This window comes from Aulonocara stuartgranti (assembly GCF_965226115.1).
Source record: "Aulonocara stuartgranti genome assembly, chromosome: 1".
Taxonomy (NCBI): domain Eukaryota; kingdom Metazoa; phylum Chordata; class Actinopteri; order Cichliformes; family Cichlidae; genus Aulonocara; species Aulonocara stuartgranti.
This window is the reverse complement of record NC_138939.1, coordinates 1,090,001-1,110,000: the sequence shown is the minus strand read 5'-3', so window position 1 is coordinate 1,110,000 and position 20,000 is coordinate 1,090,001. Positions and strand designations below refer to the sequence as shown.

Genomic DNA, 20,000 nt, shown 5'->3' with positions numbered 1-20,000 from the left:
CCCTGGGGGAAATTATTTTTTGTTACAGTGCTCCATTTTAAACCACATACAGATGTGACTTGGCTTGACTCATAATGGGACTTTTAAAAATCCCATCATTATTATTTTTACTGTGTGAAACCCCCTTGCTCTTATTTTGAAAGTCAGGTTGTGACTGTGGCGGTCCTCAGCATCATTCAGCTGCCTCTTCAGAGAGGCCCTCATCTGGTGCTTCAACCGTCCTGCTCGGGTCTGGAGATGCTCTGTGAGCGGTGGGGGTCCCTCTTAGCCCTGGGCAGAAGCAGAACAACGTGGAGGAGAGACTCACCTGAGAGGCAGCTGCACCTGTGGCTCATTAAACTGCCAGAGACGATGAAGACAGCGAGTGGTTTGCAGAAAAGCACCAGCCAAAGGGTCGAGCGTCACTCTGCTGGCATTCAAGGTCCTGCAGACCATATTAACCTCGTCTGCTCGTTATCACTTCCACGAGTGTCTTTGATTATGAGGGTTCCAGGAAACGCCTCTCAGTGTTAGGAAGGTTAAGTTGGCGTTAACGGCCACTGGCTTTAGATTGAAGCAGGAAGAGGAAGGACTGGAAGACTCGACTCAGCCTTCTGTAGGAGACGGCTCAACGAGGCCTCAGAGATGCGACCTTTGACTCAGGTCGTAAATTAGAATCCAACATGGAGTCTGGTAAGCGGCGGCGCTGTGGCAAGGCGCAGAGAGGGTCGCAACGTCGCTCTATCAGACGGAGACAATAGAGATAAAGTTCGAGGGTCGCAGAAGGAGCACATAAATCACAGCACGCAGAACGAGTCTCCGCCTCCACCGCCGCTCTGCACACTTTCGCTGCACTTAAGACATCCAACAGAAGTCAACATGCTTCCTCTGGCTTACCCTCTGTTCAGTATTGAATATTTAATTATGACTTTATTCATTAATAGTTTGAAAATAATAATGTTCCTGGAGGAATGAAAGGACGTGAGTTAGGCCTGCTCTTATTGGGAGGGAAAGATCTGTGGTTTTGAGTTCCTCGGGAACATTAATAAGTGACAGAAAGCTCGATTAAGAAAGCCGGGATGCGACTAGAAAGAAAAACGACAAAGCTTTGAAACGCTGCCAGAATCACCAACTGCACTCCTCTGACACAGCTGATTGTAAGAGGAGCCGATAGCATAGCTGGCTTAGGCCTTTAATAATTCATTTAGTTAGGCTATGATCTATCATTTTGTACCTTTTGACATGCGATATTGAAATTTAATATTGCATCAATACAAATGATGTATTGCCAGTCGTCGGGAGAAAGGATGTGGATTGCAAAAGGATCTCTGCAAATGTCTTTTCTGCCTCTCTTTCTCTCTTCCCTTTCCAAAGGTTCATTGTACTCGAGTAGAAAGGCATAAGAGAAACATCTGTCTTTGCCCCCCCCCCCCAACTCTCCACTTTGATATGTGTGTTTAAAAAAATGACAAGTGAAAACGCTCAGGGAGAAAGTCTCCAGCTCGAGTCTGAGCGGCTCAGAGGAGACGGGTGGGGGTGGAAGCGAGGAGCAGAGGGAACATGACAGCGGCGGCTCAGGGAAACGTCGCGTGCTGTCGAGATCTCTGACACTGCTCTTTGGAGCAGCGAAATCCCGCGGGCGGCGATACTCGGGAACCAAAACGAGAGAGAGGCCTGTGCGTGGCACCTGTCCGTCCTGCGAGGTCGTTACAGACGATTACTCCACACCTGCCCTGAACGCTGCCATCGCACGTATACCCGCTGGTAAAGTGGCGCTGCTCCTCACTTCCTGTCGTAGTTCTCCTCTTCCTGTCAAACACAGCCAGAGTTTCTAATATTCAGCTCAGTGTGCGGTAATCTTTGCAAGCCCAACGCTCAGCTGGATCTTCACGATGTCGCAGAGAGGGGCTACAAGCCCCACCCACCTGCAGTGAGTGGGAGGAGCTTTTTTCAGAGAAAGGAGGGGCTGACCCGGGATCAGAAAAAGAAGCCTCATTCTGAACTGTGAATCATGCAAAGCTGCTCTGGAACAGTAATGAATAGAGACCGTTAGCCTGGATGTCATACGTGCCTGGATGAGTACCTGTCAGCCAGTCTGGGGCGGTCGCGTGTCTGAGGTGAGCTGGCAGCTGATAGGAGGAATAAATTAAAATGCATCCTTGCTATAAACACAAACCAGAGACTATCTTTTCACTTGTTATTTTCACTTGTCCGAAAATGATTGACGATACTAAATCAGTGAAATGGATGAAAGGTGGAGGCTGAAGGAAGCTTCAGCTCCCAAACCTCCAGAGCCCGAGCAGAAGAAACGCACACGGCTCACGCGACCTGTCGAGGGTCAGGGTGAGTTCAGTTTGTGCCGCACATTAACCAGACGCGTGTTTGTGATTCAGGTTTTTCACATAAGTCATGTTTTCGAGCTCTTGTTTGTTGCCGTTGGACGCATTTAGGCGTAAATGTAAATCGAGGCGTTCGTTGGGGGAGGGTGCACACGGGCTCCTGCTCTGCTTCTCTGTGAGACGCAGACGCGCTCGGTGTGAACGGATCCTCGCACGGCTTCATCACCATCCTCTGACTACCCATGCCATCCTAGCTGTAATAAAATCCGGCGTCTGATCGGCCTGATGATTGCAGATGATGGCGTTGATGATGATGGTGATAGTGTGCGCTCATTACAGAGGTACACTGGTAACTTATTACAAACCAGGCTCAGATGCGCTTCCTCTGCGGGTGTAAAACTCTACGTTTCCACGAACAGATCTAACACGTGACTCTTCGATGTCACACAAAGCTTTGTCTGAATCAGAGGCGCTGACCTGTGATTCCGTGTGTCACGCCGATGACTCCACGGTTCTGTGTCATTCACGCCGCATGTGTTTGCATTTGCATCTCAGCGTCAGTTAAACTGCAGCTGTTTCTCAAACACGCCATCACACGTCCAAGACATTTCATCAAAGCAAAAATGTGCTCCTCTGCGCCGTGCGCCGCTTGTGCACGTTGACCTTTAGCTGTGCCCTGACACCGCTCTGAACACGGAGGACGTCTGCCGCCCTCCCAGGTGTCTGAGCATGTAAACAGCGGGGTGGAAAGACCCGGCGAGAGAGAGAATGAGGTGCAGTTGGGAGGTGCACCGGGTCGTGGTGTGCCTCCCTGCTCTCAGCCTTATGTCAAGGCTTTATTATCTCACCTGCCAAGGTCCCGACCTGCTGCAGCCAGCATCTTCTCCTCTCACCTTCCACCAAATCATCATACAGCAGCCGGGCTGAGACACAGCTCAGTGCACGCTGCCCTCGTCATAAACACTTTCATGCACAGAAAATTCCACATATGAGAAGATGCTGCTTCGAAGGTAAAATGAAGCTGGTTTGAAGAAATCGTCCACCGTGAGGCCGTGCGTAGATCCCTGACAAACTAAAAATGTACAGAAACACATTTGAGCCGTTTGTTATTTGTTACTATTTCCAAAATCTGCGAAATCTCTGGACTCTTACTTTGAAGTGTGTTTTTTTTAAAACATGGAGGCAGAGGCTCACACGAGGTTTAGGACACGAAACGGAATTAATTTAAGAACAGCTGATATTACTTTTGTAAACTGACACTTATTTAAACCGATATAAATAAAATAATATTTACTAGTGATGAGTAATGTTATAATTTTACGTCACAGTGGAATAAAACTTTTTCTGTGTTTTATAAAAATGGATGATGACGATGATGACACGTATTAATTATTGATGTTTTTGCTGTTTTATCGCTGGTCACGCAGCCTGTTCTCAGGCAAATGTGAGGTCAGTCCTAGCAGCACTGCGCTGACTGGACGCCATGCTTGTTCACGCCACTACTACTGTGATGTCTGCACCGCAGACCCCGATTGGCTCGTGTCTTAGTGGTTCAGGTGTGCAGTGAGCTTTATGCACGTTAACTAGCTAACAAAGACTCGTTTGGATCAGTAAGGGTCATTTGTTTGTCTCCAGTTTCCCGTTAGTGACGTCGTTGCAATCAGGATTAAATGTCTCCCCGTCCATAAAGGCGCCAGTCTCTCTGCAGGATGAGCGTCACATGACTGTGTATGGTGTCATCGTGGAAGAAATCGTTGCTCCAAACGTCCCGTTTAATAGATGCCGATCCCGTCTGCTGGTCATCCCGAGGACCGGGCTGTCTTTTCTTAAAGTCTTTGTTCCCTTGCACACTCCTTCCTTTCCTCCTCCTTCCTCAGGGGTGCGTTTGGCAGGTCGACACCTCAGCAGGTGGGGCGTTGTGGGCCAGGTGACCTTTGTCTGTCATTGTTTTGCTCCTCACACCTCACCCAGGGAGCAGGGAAGGAGCTTAGCGTATTCCACCTGCCACCGACTCCACCGTCGCCCTGCTCGATATCGGCGTTCGGCGGGTGAGCTCGACATGCCAACGGAGAGCAGAGAAACTCTCAGACGAAGCCGACGGTCGGAGTGGCCTTCCCTTTGATCCCGCCCGGAAAACGAACCCCGACGCTAGATTCCAAATGCGAATTGCGTTCCTGCGCGTAGCATCGGGAGATAAATCAAACGCACCTTGAGTGAGTAAGGGGACGGAGATGAAATGAAATACCCAAACGCCGCCTCCACTGGGGCCTGATTGAGTTCAGGTGGCTGGGAAGTGTCTCACCCAGGGCTAGTTGTCAGTGAAGGATCTGCTGTCTTCTCGCGCGTTTGCGCTGCGGGCGAGCCGCGCCACGCCAGGCGGGCCGCTTTGACGGATCTTCGCGCGCCTCCCGTGTTGTGGGGGGACAGGCCGTTGACACACTTCATATTTCACAAAGCAAGGTCTGAGGAAGAAATGAAGATTGATGCGTGGCGACGCATCGCCTTTTCCTTCCATATATTATCATTTACACATACGTGACATCCCGAGCACGACGGCTCGACTACATATACATGGCCGCGATCCAAGGCGCACGCGCTCACGTGGGAGGGGGCTTCCTCTGTTATTAGAGACATGTGATACAATTGCATTTGATCTCCAAATAAACAGGGAATCAGTCCATCTCGGTGAAGATGGCAGATGTGATGGATGAGCACATTAGCATTGAGGACAACATTAGATTTGCTCAAAATTATTGATCTTTTGTTTGTGAGCCAAGTCGGCGATAAATAACAGTGCATGGGAGATGTGACTCATTATCACGGTGCCAAAAGCCTGACAGACCTCTGTCAAAGCACTCTCTCCTTCCCCCCGCGCTCTTCCTCCTTCCTTCCTTCCTTTCATCTCCGTCACTATGAACCAATTTAATCTGTTTTTAATCCTTCGCTCTTTTCTGTCAGAGACGCCTTTAAACGCAGGGCCTCACTGTCACTATCTGATTCCCTTAAAATTTTAATCCCGCACTGATAACCCTGTATTATTACATGTTACACACACACAGGCAGGCAGGCAGCAGGACACTCACACACACAGATAAATATGTACACACACACACACACACACACACACACACACACACACACACACCGTTTAGTGGCTCTCTTAGTGTTTTTATTCCTTTTTACCTTCTTAGTGAAGAAAAAATCCTTTTATCACACAATGGGTAATTTATATCCATTACCAGCGTTTTCAATCCTTTTCAGCACGGCTGTCACTGCCTTTGGCACACTCATGATTAATGTGATCTAATAATAGTCTGCCATTATATTTCCTTTAGTAAAACATGTACCAACATCCTATTCAGCTCCACGAAATTCATTGCCCCTTAAAATATTTTCCCCTTTTCGTTTAAAGACAAGATTGCTGTTTTTTTATGCTCCTCGCCTTCCTGTGAGGAGGTGATTATTTGTTGGTGGTGGTGGGTGGGGTGGGGGGGTTTGTAGACACTTTGGAGAACGATGAGATTCATGATTCAGATACTTCAGGTGTTTGTGTGAAACAGTTGGTGTGGGCAGGACCCCCCCCCCCCCAACACACACACCTGTAACCCGCTGGCCTCACCTCGTGGGGTTAAGTTTGGGTTAGTCTTGTGTTTGTGTAGACACCACAAGCACGCCATTTCCCCCGATGTATCGACCATGTTTCTAATGTTTCTGATATTTCTCGTGTTTTTGATGTTCTTGATATTTGCAGTGTTTCAAATTTTTCTGGTGTTTCCGATGTTTCCGGTGTTTCCAATGTTTCCGGTATTTCTGGGGTTTCAGATGTTTCCGGTGTTTCTGATGTTTCCAATGTTTCTGGTGTTTCCAGTGTTTCTGATGTTTCCAATGTTTCTGGTGTTTCCAGTGTTTCTGATGTTTCCGGTTTTTCCGATGTTTCTGGTGTTTCCGATGTTTTCGGTGATTCCGATGTTTCTGATGTTTCTGGTGTTTCCGATGTTTCTGGTATTTCTGTTTCCGATGTTTCCGGTGTTTCCAATGTTTCCAGTATTTCTGGGGTTTCAGATGTTTCCGGTGTTTCTGGTGTTTCCAATGTTTCTGGTGTTTCCAGTGTTTCTGATGTTTCTGGTGTTTCCAATGTTTCTGGTGTTTCTGGTGTTTCCGATGTTTCTGGTATTTCTGGTGTTTCTGGTGTTTCCGATGTTTCTGGTATTTCTGGGGTTTCCGGTGTTTCTGGTGTTTCCGATGTTTCTGGTATTTCTGGGGTTTCCGGTGTTTCTGGTATTTCTGATGTTTCTGGTGTTTCCGATGTTTCTGGTATTTCTGGGGTTTCCGGTGTTTCTGGTGTTTCCGATGTTTCTGGTATTTCTGGGGTTTCCGGTGTTTCTGGTGTTTCTGATGTTTCCGATGTTTCCGGTGTTTCTGGGGTTTCTGGTGTTTCCGATGTTTCTGGTATTTCTGGGGTTTCCGGTGTTTCTGGTGTTTCCGATGTTTCTGGTATTTCTGGGGTTTCTGGTGTTTCTGGTATTTCTGATGTTTCCGGTGTTTCTGGGGTTTCCGATGTTTCTGGTATTTCTGGGGTTTCCGATGTTTCTGGTGTTTCTGGTGTTTCCCATGTTTCTGATATTTCTGATGTTTCCGATGTTTCTGGTGTTTCCGATGTTTCTGGTATTTCTGATGTTTCTGGTGTTTCCGATGTTTCTGGTATTTCTGGGGTTTCCGGTGTTTCTGGTGTTTCCGATGTTTCCGGTATTTCTGGGGTTTCCGGTGTTTCTGGTGTTTCTGATGTTTCTGGTGTTTCTGATGTTTCCGGTATTTCTGGGGTTTCCGGTGTTTCTGGTATTTCTGATGTTTCTGGTGTTTCCGATGTTTCTGGTATTTCTGGGGTTTCCGGTGTTTCTGGTGTTTCCGATGTTTCTGGTATTTCTGGGGTTTCCGGTGTTTCTGGTGTTTCTGATGTTTCCGATGTTTCCGGTGTTTCTGGGGTTTCCGATGTTTCCGGTGTTTCTGGTGTTTCCGATGTTTCTGGTATTTCTGGGGTTTCCGATGTTTCTGGTGTTTCCGATGTTTCCGGTGTTTCTGGGGTTTCCGATGTTTCTGGTATTTCTGGGGTTTCCGATGTTTCTGGTGTTTCCGATGTTTCCGGTGTTTCTGGGGTTTCCGATGTTTCTGGTATTTCTGGGGTTTCCGATGTTTCTGGTGTTTCCAGTGTTTCTGGTGTTTCTGGTGTTTCTGATGTTTCTGGTGTTTCCGGTGTTTCTGATGTTTCTGGTGTTTCTGGTGTTTCCGATGTTTCTGATGTTTCTGGTGTTTCCGGTGTTTCTGATGTTTCTGGTGTTTCTGGTGTTTCCGATGTTTCTGGTATTTCTGATGTTTCTGGTGTTTCCGGTGTTTCTGATGTTTCTGGTGTTTCTGGGGTTTCCGATGTTTCTGGTATTTCTGGGGTTTCCGATGTTTCTGGTGTTTCCAGTGTTTCTGGTGTTTCTGGTGTTTCCGATGTTTCTGATGTTTCTGGTGTTTCCGGTGTTTCTGATGTTTCTGGTGTTTCCGATGTTTCTGATGTTTCTGGTGTTTCCGGTGTTTCTGATGTTTCTGGTGTTTCTGGTGTTTCCGATGTTTCTGGTATTTCTGATGTTTCTGGTGTTTCCGGTGTTTCTGATGTTTCCGGTGTTTCTGATGTTTCCGGTGTTTCTGGTGTTTCCAGTGTTTCTGGTGTTTCTGGTGTTTTCGATGTTTCTGGTATTTCTGATGTTTCTGGTGTTTCCGGTGTTTCTGATGTTTCCGGTGTTTCTGATGTTTCCGGTGTTTCTGGTGTTTCTGGTGTTTCCGGTGTTTCTGGTGTTTCCAGTGTTTCTGGTGTTTCTGGTGTTTCCGATGTTTCTGGTATTTCTGATGTTTCTGGTGTTTCCGGTGTTTCTGATGTTTCCGGTGTTTCCGGTGTTTCTGATGTTTTCGGTGTTTCCGGTGTTTCTGGTGTTTCTGGTGTTTCTGATGTTTCCGATGTTTCTGATGTTTCCGATGTTTCTGGTGTTTCCGATGTTTCTGGTATTTCTGATGTTTCCAATGTTTCTGGTGTTTCTGGTATTTCCGATGTTTCACGAGGCTGCTGCAGGTCTCTGTTTCTGCCTTTATAGAAATAAACATGTCATTGGTTGTTCTCGGTCTCGCCATTGGCTCTGCTCACGTGCAGCTCGCCTTTAGACTCTCTGTGAAACCTTCAGCTTTCACTGCGGACAGTTTAACCCTCGTCCTCCATCTTCCTGTCCTAACCACAGTCAGCTGGCTGAGTGGCTTCCTCCCTCTGTTTTTATTTTTTAATCAGTATCAGAATCAACTTTGTTGACAAGTATGTGGACGCATACAAAGGACCTGCGCTCTGGTTATTTCTTTGCTCTGAGTGTAACAGAATAGATAACAGACAGCAGCATATTTATATTTATATGAGCAGTGGAGCAGAGTGTGAAGATGCTGGAATCTGGAATAAATAAGAGATAATAACTTTTCCTATGTATACAGTATAGACGTGAGGACTTTATATAAAACTAATTTCTCTAGTTGTGTTTGTCTTTATCGATGGAGTAAGCAGAGCTGAATGCTTCCCTGTTTTTAGAGTAATTTTGAGGCGTGAATCAGGAAACCTGATTCTGTTTTCTTCTAACCTGAGTGAGGTCGCTGGATCGGTTTCCTCTGAAGAACTCGTGTGGCCGAGCTCATCTCCAGTGCTTTGCCTTGTTTCATGCATTGTGCTGAAAAAGAACCAGGGGTCGTGTGAACGCATGAATCATTTGTGGGGTTTGATTTTTATATAGTTTAATATTAGATCCAAACACTCGACCGCAAACCAACTTGTCCTCCTCCTTTTGTTCTTCCTTTCTTTTTCTTTGGCGAGCAGGTAGTGATGGAGAGCAAAGATGCTCCCCATAGAAAGGATTACGCGCGCGCGCGCGTGTGTGTGTGTGTGTGTGTGTGTGTGTGTGTGTGTGTGTGTGTGTGTGTGTTGCTGGGGAGGTGGTCCAGCAGTGGGCTCTGTTCCCTCCCAGCCGGACAGCCTGAGCCAGTCTGCCACTCATGGGGCACGTTTCAGATGGGGCGGTGCCAGCGCTCACACACACACACACACACACACACACACACACACACACACACACACACACACACACGTTCCTGGCTCCCTCCCACAAAGAGGGTTAACCCTTACTGGGTTCTCAGACTTGTATCCAGGATGAACAGGTGGTCCCACAAAACATGGGCATCCATTTCCTCATGTCTTATCCTGCAGTGTGTGTGTGTGTGTGTGTGTGTGTGTGTGTGTGTGTGTGTGTGTGTGTGCTAGAGAAGGGGAATGGGTGGGGGTGTGTGGAAGGCTGGTGCTCATGAATGTGTAGCTTCACTACACCTTTTGTGTATCTGTTTGTTGCTCCGTGTGTGTGTGTGTGTGTGTGTGTGTGTGTGTGTGTGTGAGCGTTTGTTTGTGTGTATGTGTTGATCGGCTCTTGACCCCTGACCCCTACTGCTCCCCCCCACACACACACACACTTGCCCCTTCTTGTTTCCTGAAGCTCTGCGTCCTGATTCGCCCATTAAAGGTAACTTGTATTGAGCTGACCCCCCCCCCCCCCCCTGCCAGCTCCCTTCCCAGCAGAGAAAATCGAAGGTAACCCTCCTCTGAGGAGAAAACGGTGCACTTGGCTGTTTAACACATCGGCGTGGGGACGGCGAGGGCGTGTGTTTGGTGAGGCGCTTACAAGTTTATCACCCGACCGCTGGCTGGGAGCACCCCCCTCATCCCCCTCGCCCCCCTATTTGCTCTTTTGTGATCTGTGTCTCTGCCCCCCCAGCCCCGTGTGAAATAGACATTTTGAAAGATATGAGTAAGTAAGCAAAGAGAAGGCGAGGAAGGCGGCGAATGCAGCAGAACGCAGCGAGGAGATAAACATAAACAGAGCACAGAGGAAGAAAGAAAGAAAGAAAGAAGGTTTCTCTCTGAGTCAGCGGCTTTTAGTAAAGTCTGATTAAACGAGGTAGGAAAGCGCTCGGGGTAGTAAATAACAGAGGTGTCAGAATGTTGCTTAATGACCTGGATATCTGCTGCATGAAATATGGATCTGCAGCTCTGTGCAGGAGCTGGTTGCTCCTTTAAAGCCTTAATGTGCAGGGCTTCGGTCTGAACCTGAGAGCGAGAAGCAGCTTTGCTTTACAGTATCAGTAACTTCATATCACCGGCATTATCTTTGCTCCCATGAAGAAACAACATTACAGCCAGTCTGAGTGAAGGAACCTGTTGGAATCAGCGTCTCCGTGCACTCTGTCAGCAGAGGGCCGAGACGCCGCCCGTCGGTCAGGATTGGCATTTTGAAGTTTGGCGTTTTCATTTTTAATTGGAGGTGATGTTGGAGTTACCATGTCTGGCCCCGCGTGATCTTACAGGGAAGCACATTTTGTCTGACGTCCCTCAGTGATGGTGGGCTTTATGATTTTATTTAAGATGACATGTGAACTGTTCTGAAACTGGGTTTAAAAGCCAAACATGAAACGTGTGTTTCATATGGGAGACGGACGGAGCTGAGGTTTCAGGCTGCTCATAGAGCTAACGACTGGCTGTGCGAGTGAGTGAGGCGCTCGCTGCCTGTGCAGCGTCTGTGCTAACGGTGGTCAAACCACCACTCGTACTGAAGTGTCCCAAATCATCCACCTCAGCGTCAGTCTCACTTTCTACTTTAACTAACAGCACTTTTTAAAAAAGAAACCAAAATTGACTTTAATTTAATTACATGCGAATTTCTGACATAAGCAAACTGTAAAAGTAAAATTTCCTCGATCGGGTTCTGCCGCCACATTTGGATTGTTCGGATAAATAAAGCTTGGGTTGGATGTGTTTCAGGCTGAAGGACGGAGAAAGTTATATTCTGACTGTCCGAGCAGTCAGTGACCGCACAGGTGTGAGGGCATCAACTCACCCCCCTCCTTTTTCCAGGGGCGTGGGGGGAACCCCTTTCTGGGGAGGGGATTCTGGAGGCGGACTCAGCACTTTTTCATCTCTCTCTCTGTCTCTCGCAGGGCTCCCTGATCAGCGGCAAGTAGAATTGGAGCTGAAGCCGGCTTACGGCGCTGAGCACACCGTCACCATCACGCTGTCTAAGAAAGCGCCCCCACCCACCTGCTGAGGTGACTGTCTGAGGTGACTCAGGGCTTTCAGGGGAGAGGAAGTGAGGCGGGGAAGGTGGAGGGAATAACTGTGAGTGGTTTGGGTATTTATAGGTCGCAGCAGTGTGGTGTGAATGAGTGAAGCTCAAGTGCAGGAGGAAGGAAGGAAGGAAGGAAGGAAGGAAGGAAGGAAGGAGAAGAGAAAAGATGGAGAGGAGGGGAAGTCTCTGCTGAGCCCATTATGATGTTGCGTGTATGGGGTGATGATGACGATGGTGTCGCTTGCTGAGCAGTTGGACATGCGAGAGACTGCATGAGCATATCGACAGATAATTCCTCTGTAATCCCGTTAGCGAGCCGGTGTCGTGGTCCTCCAAGTCCAAGCTGCTGCGTCGCACCTCTGCTATCTCAGCCGTCTCTGCCGGTGCGTGGCCGGCCTGCGTTACGTAACATCAATACGCCCGTGTGTGTGACCTGACATAAAGGTGAGGGGGCGGGTCAGGCCGGTCGGGCCGGCCCGACGCTCCGAGGATGCGAGGTTAGTTCACCTAGCAGATATTTGTTGTGCAGCTGCGGAAATGCCTTTGCCCCATATCGGGAACATCTAGCCGAGGTGTAGAGGAACATGTTGCGTTGGTGTGTTAACAGCAGGCCCGATACATGCAGATTTATTTCAGCTGGTATTAAAGTGGGGACAGGGGCTGGGGTGGGGGGCTGAACTCTCCTCACATCACCTCTCGTGCTCTCCTCTGCCAATTTTGGATGCCGACACTAAACGGATCTGCAATAATTCAGATGGCACTGGGAATATATAGATGTGTGTGTGTGTGTGTGCAGCAGTGTGCCGTTGTAAAGTCAGGAATTATGGCAAAAAACGTCTGAATAATTTAGTGCTCACATTAATTTTCTGATGCCATTCTTCAGACTCTGACTGCGTCACTCTAACAAATGCGTATGTCGGAAAGTTCAGGGGATTTTGGAGAGTGCCTGTGAACAGTGAGTGATGGCAACCAGCCGGCTCTCAGCTCCCTCTTGTCTACCAACAGCTCCGTGTGAGCCCTGCGCGCCATATTCTTTTCTCAGAACTAACACGGCGGTGAATCGAAACAAAAAGGCCACATATTTTATTTATGTGTCAGAAGTGTGGTGAAAGGAGGGCCGGGGAGGGAGCGGGGCGTATCGCTCTATCTGCCGGCTGATATCACTCCACGCGTGCGGATCAATTCTCTCAGACAGAGGGAGATGAGAAAGGAGGAGGGAGGGAAGTAAGGAAAGCTGGAATGGTGGTCGTATCGATCGGTCAAAGAAATACAGCGTTGTGTGATTTGCTTAAACGTCCGCATAAACCTGAGCTGTCAGAAGTGGGCAGGCAAACCTCGACTTTGGGCCACGCGGGCACACGGAGTGTGGCTTTTCTGCTTGGCTAACCTGTACACGGCCTCTTACATCCACTTCGTGTGGACACAGCAAAGTGTGACGTGCCTTCTCAAACATGTAGCTTGAAATGACCAAAATCTTCTCATCAAAGCACCTGCAGAGACCCGTCTCAGTGCAATGAGTCCACAGATCAGCTTCATGCGGAGCTTTGAGCGCCGTCTCAAACTCCAGAGCTGAAAGTGACAAATGCTGCAGTTCCTCTGACATCCAGCAGAGGCAGCAGTGAGTTGGTCCTCACAGGCTCCTTTCCAGCAGAAATAAACACGTTTACAGCCGAATACACAGCACGTCTACAGAGGAGGATGTTTCTGTCACTCAGCTGTTTAAACTGAGTTTACATGTTAGGGGCGTGGCCTCTTTGACTGACAGGTGCATGGTGGCACAGGTGGCTGTAGCTGCTAGCTGTCTGAGCTAACTGCAACGTGTTTGTGCTGTTGGAGCATTTTTAATGACAACATGTGACCAATAATATGGCTGCTGTGAGGTCACTGTACTAGCAGGCCGTCCAAGAAGGCGGAGCTCCAGTTTAGGTGAGTGAAATTCTAAGATTTTATTTCTAACACTGGTTCATTAGTGCTATTATAATTAGATTTAAGAGGCCTACCCAGCAGGGCTGATGTTCAAGTCACAGTTTAAGGCCAGAAACCAAAGAACACTCTCAGCATTTAAGCTCGTCTGTGGCAGACTTTGGACCAGTCTAACCCCAAATCTGTACCAGCACATCTAGACCTTAATCCCTGCAAACACGGCCATGCAGCTGCGCAGGCTCGCCACTCCGTCAGCAGCTACAGCAACCCTAAACTAAAACTTCAGCAAGATGTTTATCAGGTTGAGATGAACTTGTTTTATCTCAGAAATACTTTGTGCCAGAGATGTGATAGTGAGTCCAGAACGGTCCCACTGGGGTGCAGAGACGGGCTCTGTTCCTGTCAGCGAATGTGTACCTGGCACAAGGACAAGAGTGGACGGGGGAATGAAATTAAAGAGCAGTTAAAGAAAACTGGAGAAAAGAGCAGAGAGTGTGCACGGGGCCATAAAGGGGATAGTTTAACCATTGATCGAGAGCAGCGGTGGAAATGGCAGCTGTAAATCAATTTTATCTTGGAGCAGCTAAAGAGTGTTTTCTAATGAGGTTAATGCCACGTAATGGCTAAATTCCTCTGCTTAAAAGATGCCCTCAAGGTGGTGGCGAGAGATAGATGTCGCCACAGAAAGCTTAACACCTCGCATTCAGCGCAGAGCCGAGGGACGCCGTTTCTTTCAGGGAGTTTCTCTCTTAAATCATTTTATTTGTCGGAGGGTTTCAGCAGCTCTTTACATCATCCGGGACACCTTCCTCTGGGCGGCTTGTTTTATCAGCACACAGAGACGACCACGGACTACGCCGGCCGCTCGCTAAATTATTCATCTGCCGTCCACTTCAGGTGTGATGAGTTCCTCCCCAACCGCAACTACAGCAACCAAAACAAACACGCAAAGCACTCAGAGATGGCCATCGGTCGGCTTAAACTCACGCCGTGTGTGCGTCCTCCTGTTGCTGTAGATGCAGAGGCCTGGCTGGGACCGGCCCGTCACTCTGAAGCTGCTTGGCTCCAACCTCAGCCAGGTTCGGGTTATTTAGGCTGACAAGTCACGGCGTTCTCGTTGACACAGATGTGTTTGATGGCAGCAGGCTAACCAATCTGCTGCCTAAGGTTATACATGAAGCAGTTTGATTGGATGCTCTTTGATGCTCCTCAGCCTGACCAACAGCCCTTTATGGCTGACACCTTCCTGATGTGAACACACTGGTTAGCGACTGGTCTGCAGCCAGTACAGGACTTTACCTGAACTGGTTTCATGTATTTCTAACGTGGACCTTCAGGGAAACGGCGGCAGTCGAACGTTGTTCTTTGGCTTCAGCGCTGGCGTATCGGGTAAATAACGCCGCGTGGTAGCAGTGGCTCACAAAGTCTCGTCGCCATCATCTGATTTTCTGAGAAACCCCACACCACAGCTGAGGGCTCGGTACTACTTTGGGCATTCAAAAAGCGATGAGGCTCACATACGCAGGTTAATTTTTCTCTGACGGTAATCACAGAGTGCACAACAGGAAAATAATACAAGCAAACACGTTTTCAGTCAGTACTTCTGTCTCCTCAGCCGGCGTAGGGCGAAGCACTTAGGGTGGAGCGATGAAATTCAACAACTGATACAACCTCAGCTGATATGCACAGGGATTCCCACAGCTTCCTGTATCTAGCCTAATCACAAGCTAGCTAGCTAGCATGTCAGCAGACGCAGACACGTTAAAATATTACATTACACAAATTACATTAGTTAGTAATGGAGGCGTGAGGAATCCTCTTTGTCTTCAGCGAGAGTGATCCAAGGAGTCTGTTAGCTGTAAACTAGACTCCTCCATAAGGTTGCTAATGGAAAACAGCTCCCAATCAGCAAGTGTTTTTTTGTGATTTGGACGCATTACGGGTGCATTGAACAATCGCATTATGGGCGCGGCTCGGAGGATTCAGGTGATGCCGAACAGGCTTCATGATTCCCCGTTATTAAGGAACCCATCACAGGCGTGCTCCATGTACTGCTGCAGCAGGATCTTAATTACATGTTATTAAAGCTCGAAGTCAAATCCAGCAGAGCACCTCCGCGCCGCCATGGCAGCTCTGACACTTTGGGCGTGGCTGGCGAAGGATGCTGTGAGTCCACCGTGGGAACCTTTATGGGTGGAAGTGACTCAGTTTGCAGAGAGACCAATCAGAGGCCGTTCTTTTTGAGAAAGCTGACGGGCTCTTATCGCTTTTTAATTCGTCACGAGGGACTCGTTCACGCCGAATGGTCTCAGCCACATTTGTCACGTGAGCCAATCAAAGGGCGTCCTCACAAATGGAGACTAGCAGGTCCTTCCTTAAAGATATCTGAAGCTGAAGGCCGATCACTCTGACTCCAAACTGGTCCAATAAACACTATCCAGTCCAATCAAATCCAGTCCTGCGGGTTTGGGGGCGGGGCCTTTGCGGTTGTTCGAGTTTTTGTGGGTCTGCTGTGTGTAACAGCAGTTGGGTGGGTGCCAGGCCGCGCTGCATTGTAATGATCGATATGATTCACTTCCTCCATCGGTGACTGATTGGTTTATTATAGCACATGCGCTCATTCACCACTGAGCTGTGTGTGTGTGTGTGTGTGTGTGTGTGTGCGTGTGTGTGTGATGAGCACATAAGTCTGTTATGAGGCCAGATTTGAAAACGTGAATGCACAGGTGCTTTAAGGCGGTGCTCTGTGCAGCCATGGAAACATGAACGTGTGTGTGTGTGTGAGAAAATTGAGTACGACCGGCGTGCGGCATGAAACTTAAGGAAAGTTCATCTCCACAGACCTCTAGCATTGATCACTGGGGCCCTAAAGCTATTATCATGATCTAATTAGGTTTAACATAAGTCTGTGTCACGGCCCGGTGCAAGGCTGCCTTGTCCCCAATTCCACACTTTCACAGCACCCCAATTTAAAAATAGCACACATGCACCACATGAATACTAAGACTTTGTTTCATTTACACTTTAATGTCAGACTGAGGTCTGAGCAAAGAGGAATGATGTAATCCACGAGGCGCGGAGCGGGCGGGGGGGCGGTAACCTCCCAGGTTTCCCCTGTCGGTGCTCTGATGATCCATCAAAGGGAGAAAACACAGACTGCGTTTTGAAATGTTAATCTGCAATGATGTTGTGTTCATCGCCATACTGTGGGCGTCGCTTTAAAGAAATGGGTTAATATTCATCTCTGAATTTCTTTCTTAAATGATTTATAAAAAAATTCAAATCTGGGACAATGCGACGAGCGCTCAGGTGGGAACGCCCCGCGAGCTTGTTTTGCACTGATATTGTCTTTGATTGGTTGTTGAGGCTTATTGTGACTCCACAGGGTCAGGGTCGGGTCTGGGTAGGGCGCTACTTTTAAATGAACGCTCTTACAGGCGAAAGGTGTCGGCATGACCACGAGCGGGTCATCAGCGACCGGGTTTAATCAGGCAGAGTGTGTCTGCGCTGGCGTGAGTCAGAGATGATCTGAATACGAGCAGGAGGGGAAGCCGCTGACCTAATAACGCGACCTTTAAGGTGTGCCCATAAATAGAGCTGTCAAAGAAACAGCCCCACTATAAGGCACTGTGTTTAATGTGCTCTGTGTAGCTTATATGTGGGTTGAGGTGTTTTAATAATTACCTGCTCCGACACCTTATTCGTTTTCAGCATGATTAGCGGCGGCGGCGTGCACGGCCGGCGCGGTGGGTGGCTGAATGCGTGTGCTTGCACACACACTGAACACTGTTTCCTCTTCACAAAGACACTTTTCCCTAATATTGTACAGTCTGTGCACCAGGGCCAGCCTCAGGAGCTGTGCAGCCCCCCTGTACAGGGAAACACAAGTGCAAAAAAAAAACGGCGTTAAGAGGAATCCCCTCCCTCTCTGCCGCGCCCGTGTCCTCTGTGATTATGAATAGTGGTAAGAGAGAAACGCATATCCCCCATTCAGATGCGTTCGCGGTTTCTGAAGGACCACTCTGGCCAAACGAGGACCCCCCCACCCCCCCTTTTGATTGATATGTGAAATCCGTCTCTCCCTGCAGCTCTAAAGGCAGACCCTGTGTGTGTCTGAAAGGTGCTCATTGTTGAGCAGAGACCACTTTGTCAAGAAACAATCCTGTTCCCAAGGAAGCTGAGCATGTCTTAAAAAAGATACAGGCCCTTATTGTGTACATTGGGGAACTTTAATTTTGTGTGTGAGGTCATTTTAATCCTGATTAATTTTTATAGTAGCGCTTGTAGTTCAATGGCTGGTCGCCCTAATGCTCCAAAGGAAGGAGCAAAATAAAGGAAGAATGGCAGAGAATGAAAATCCCACCCACAGGCCCGCCGAACAATCCCGAACTTAAAGTGTCACGGAGAGCGAGGAGGAAGGGCGGGGGCCTTTGTTGATGGACACATTGGGATGTATTTAAGTTCTACAAAGGAGCGTCTCTGAATGGAGGCCTGATTTTTGCTACAAGGTTTAAGATGCACGGTCTAAGGGCGGATTTGCCACGGTGTAAAGTTTGCCACAGCGGCCTCTGAACCGGCGCCAAAGAGGAAAACGTGCGGACGTCGTCTCTCGTAGGCACGAGTTGAAACGTAAAGTCGGAGCCACCGAATGTCCAGTTAGCGGGAAAGATAAACACATTTTATTTTGTGGGATTGTTCAAACGTTGCAGGAGGCTCGCTCATCGCCACCGCGGCTAAATGGAAACTGGATCTCGTTTGAGAAACGGCGGGGTGAAACAAAACAGCGTGATTCATAATGGTTATTTATATACCGTGTAGCTGAAGCCCAGCAGGGGGGCAGAGGCACGGTCTTAACTAAGTACATCTTCCTCTGCTTAGTTTCTCCTCGGCTGGGCTCGCCGCCGATCTTCTGATATCGCCGCAGTGTTTTGATCATCCCCAAAATAACGAGTGCAGGAGTCTGCTGCACTGGAGCAAAGAAATTAGGTGCATTCAAACAAGTTTCAGCAGAGTCGGCGGAGGCAGGCGGCACACAGCTCCGCTTACCTCCACTTTGGCGACCCCCCCACATTCCAGCAGATAGACACAGACAAACAAAGAGCGGCAGTAACCACGACTGCATTTACAGCCAGAACCAGACTCTAACTTTGCCCCCCCCCCCCCTCCCCCGTTCCGAGAAGCAGAGATCCAAGAGCGCAGTCGACCAGACTGACGCTCGGACCAGCACCAGACCCATCAGAGCCGCTCTGACGTTGATCCTCCGGCCGCACTCTAAACGCGCTGTGGCAGCGGCGACCTTCGGCCGTGTGGGCGTCACGTGTAGAGCAGGACGTTGGTCCTTTATCTGTGCTGTTTATTCACATCATTTATTCATATGTGGACCATAAATACTCGGTCTGCTCGGTGCTTCGGCCTCTCACACACACACCAGAAAACATTGAAATGAGAAATATGAGGGACCTTTCTCCCAGCTTTTTCATTAATTCGTCAAAAAAATGGAGCGAGTCCTGTTTCCAGAGGGTGGAGATGAACAAAGCGGGGACAGTTCAGTGCTTTAGAGGGCACAATACGTTCTGTTACATTACACTGTGCTTTCTCTCTGCAAGCAGGCGAAGGGCGAGCGAAAAAGGCAGATTTTGCCACCTTATTACTGACGTTTGAATGAGTCCTCCTAAAGCGCCGCCCCGCGCCCCCGCCGCACCCCAACCAACATACAAAAAATCGTATTCACTTAGTATGTAGGTCACATTACAGTGGTGTCTAGCTATTGGACATGGGCTTAGATAACTGTTTGTCGAGTATTAAATGCTTTCGCTGCATCAGCAGCCTCCGCCGCTGGTATTTCTCACACAGCTGTGCGACTGAAAGGAGGCAGCGCCGCAGAGAAACCGTGTCACCCTCACGCATGCACCCTGGGCTTGTGTGCATTTGAAGCGCCGCGTTTGTGTAAAACGTTCACTTTTTGCACAAAAAAGCGCGAGGATGAAAACGTCTCTGAAAGCGTGGTGGTCGAGGGCCGCGCTTTGGTGAATGCGAGGCAAACCCATTGACCTGAGGCGCAGCTCGGGCGGGCCAGGCTTTGCTTTTCTTTCCTCTTATCCCTGTTTGCTTTGGGTGACCTTGCACGCCGGCCCTGACGCGCAGCGTTCACACAGCGCTGCCGTAATGGCTCGGGGAGTGCCCCGGTGAGGCCGCTCCTTTCCCCGCTCCAGCCTTCCTCCGTCGCGCGATCGCTTCAGCCGCTGCAACCTCTGATTTGAAAATGGCGAGGCGGAGGTGCGGGCCCGAGGAGAAAATTGCACCTGCTTTTATAGCAGCGGGGTCCGGGCGAGGAGTTAAGTGTTCACTTAAATCAGAAAGGCAGGAGACAAGAGGGGCGCGGAGCCGCCGCACAGTTTTGCCCTCTGTTGTCTTTGCATGAAATGAAAGATGCACAAAGTACGAATGTGTGTGTCTGTGTGTGTGTTTGTGAGTTTTCCTCCCCTCCCTCCGTCCTTTGTATGAAATGAGCCCAGATGGTGATTGATTTTTCAAGTGCTGACATCCCTGCTTGAGAAGCACCCCTCCATTCCACACA

The 20,000-nt window shown here is 48.8% G+C and overlaps 1 protein-coding gene across 13 annotated transcripts in view; it reads left to right on the top strand.

Annotated features, from left to right (window-relative positions):
• znf536 (zinc finger protein 536) overlaps positions 1 to 20,000 on the top strand; it is a 212,214-nt gene that overhangs the window by 58,363 nt on the left and 133,851 nt on the right. For 7 of the 13 annotated variants that reach the window (XM_082544108.1, XM_082544120.1, XM_082544107.1 and 4 more), the window contains one exon: positions 11,373 to 11,480. The exons of 4 other annotated variants lie outside the window; for them this stretch is intronic. The gene's annotated coding sequence lies outside the window, so the exon portion shown is untranslated. Of the gene's footprint in view, positions 1 to 11,372; positions 11,494 to 11,845; positions 11,998 to 20,000 lie in introns of those variants that run through there. 2 more of the 13 variants (XM_082544115.1, XM_082544111.1) reach the window with 2 other exon arrangements.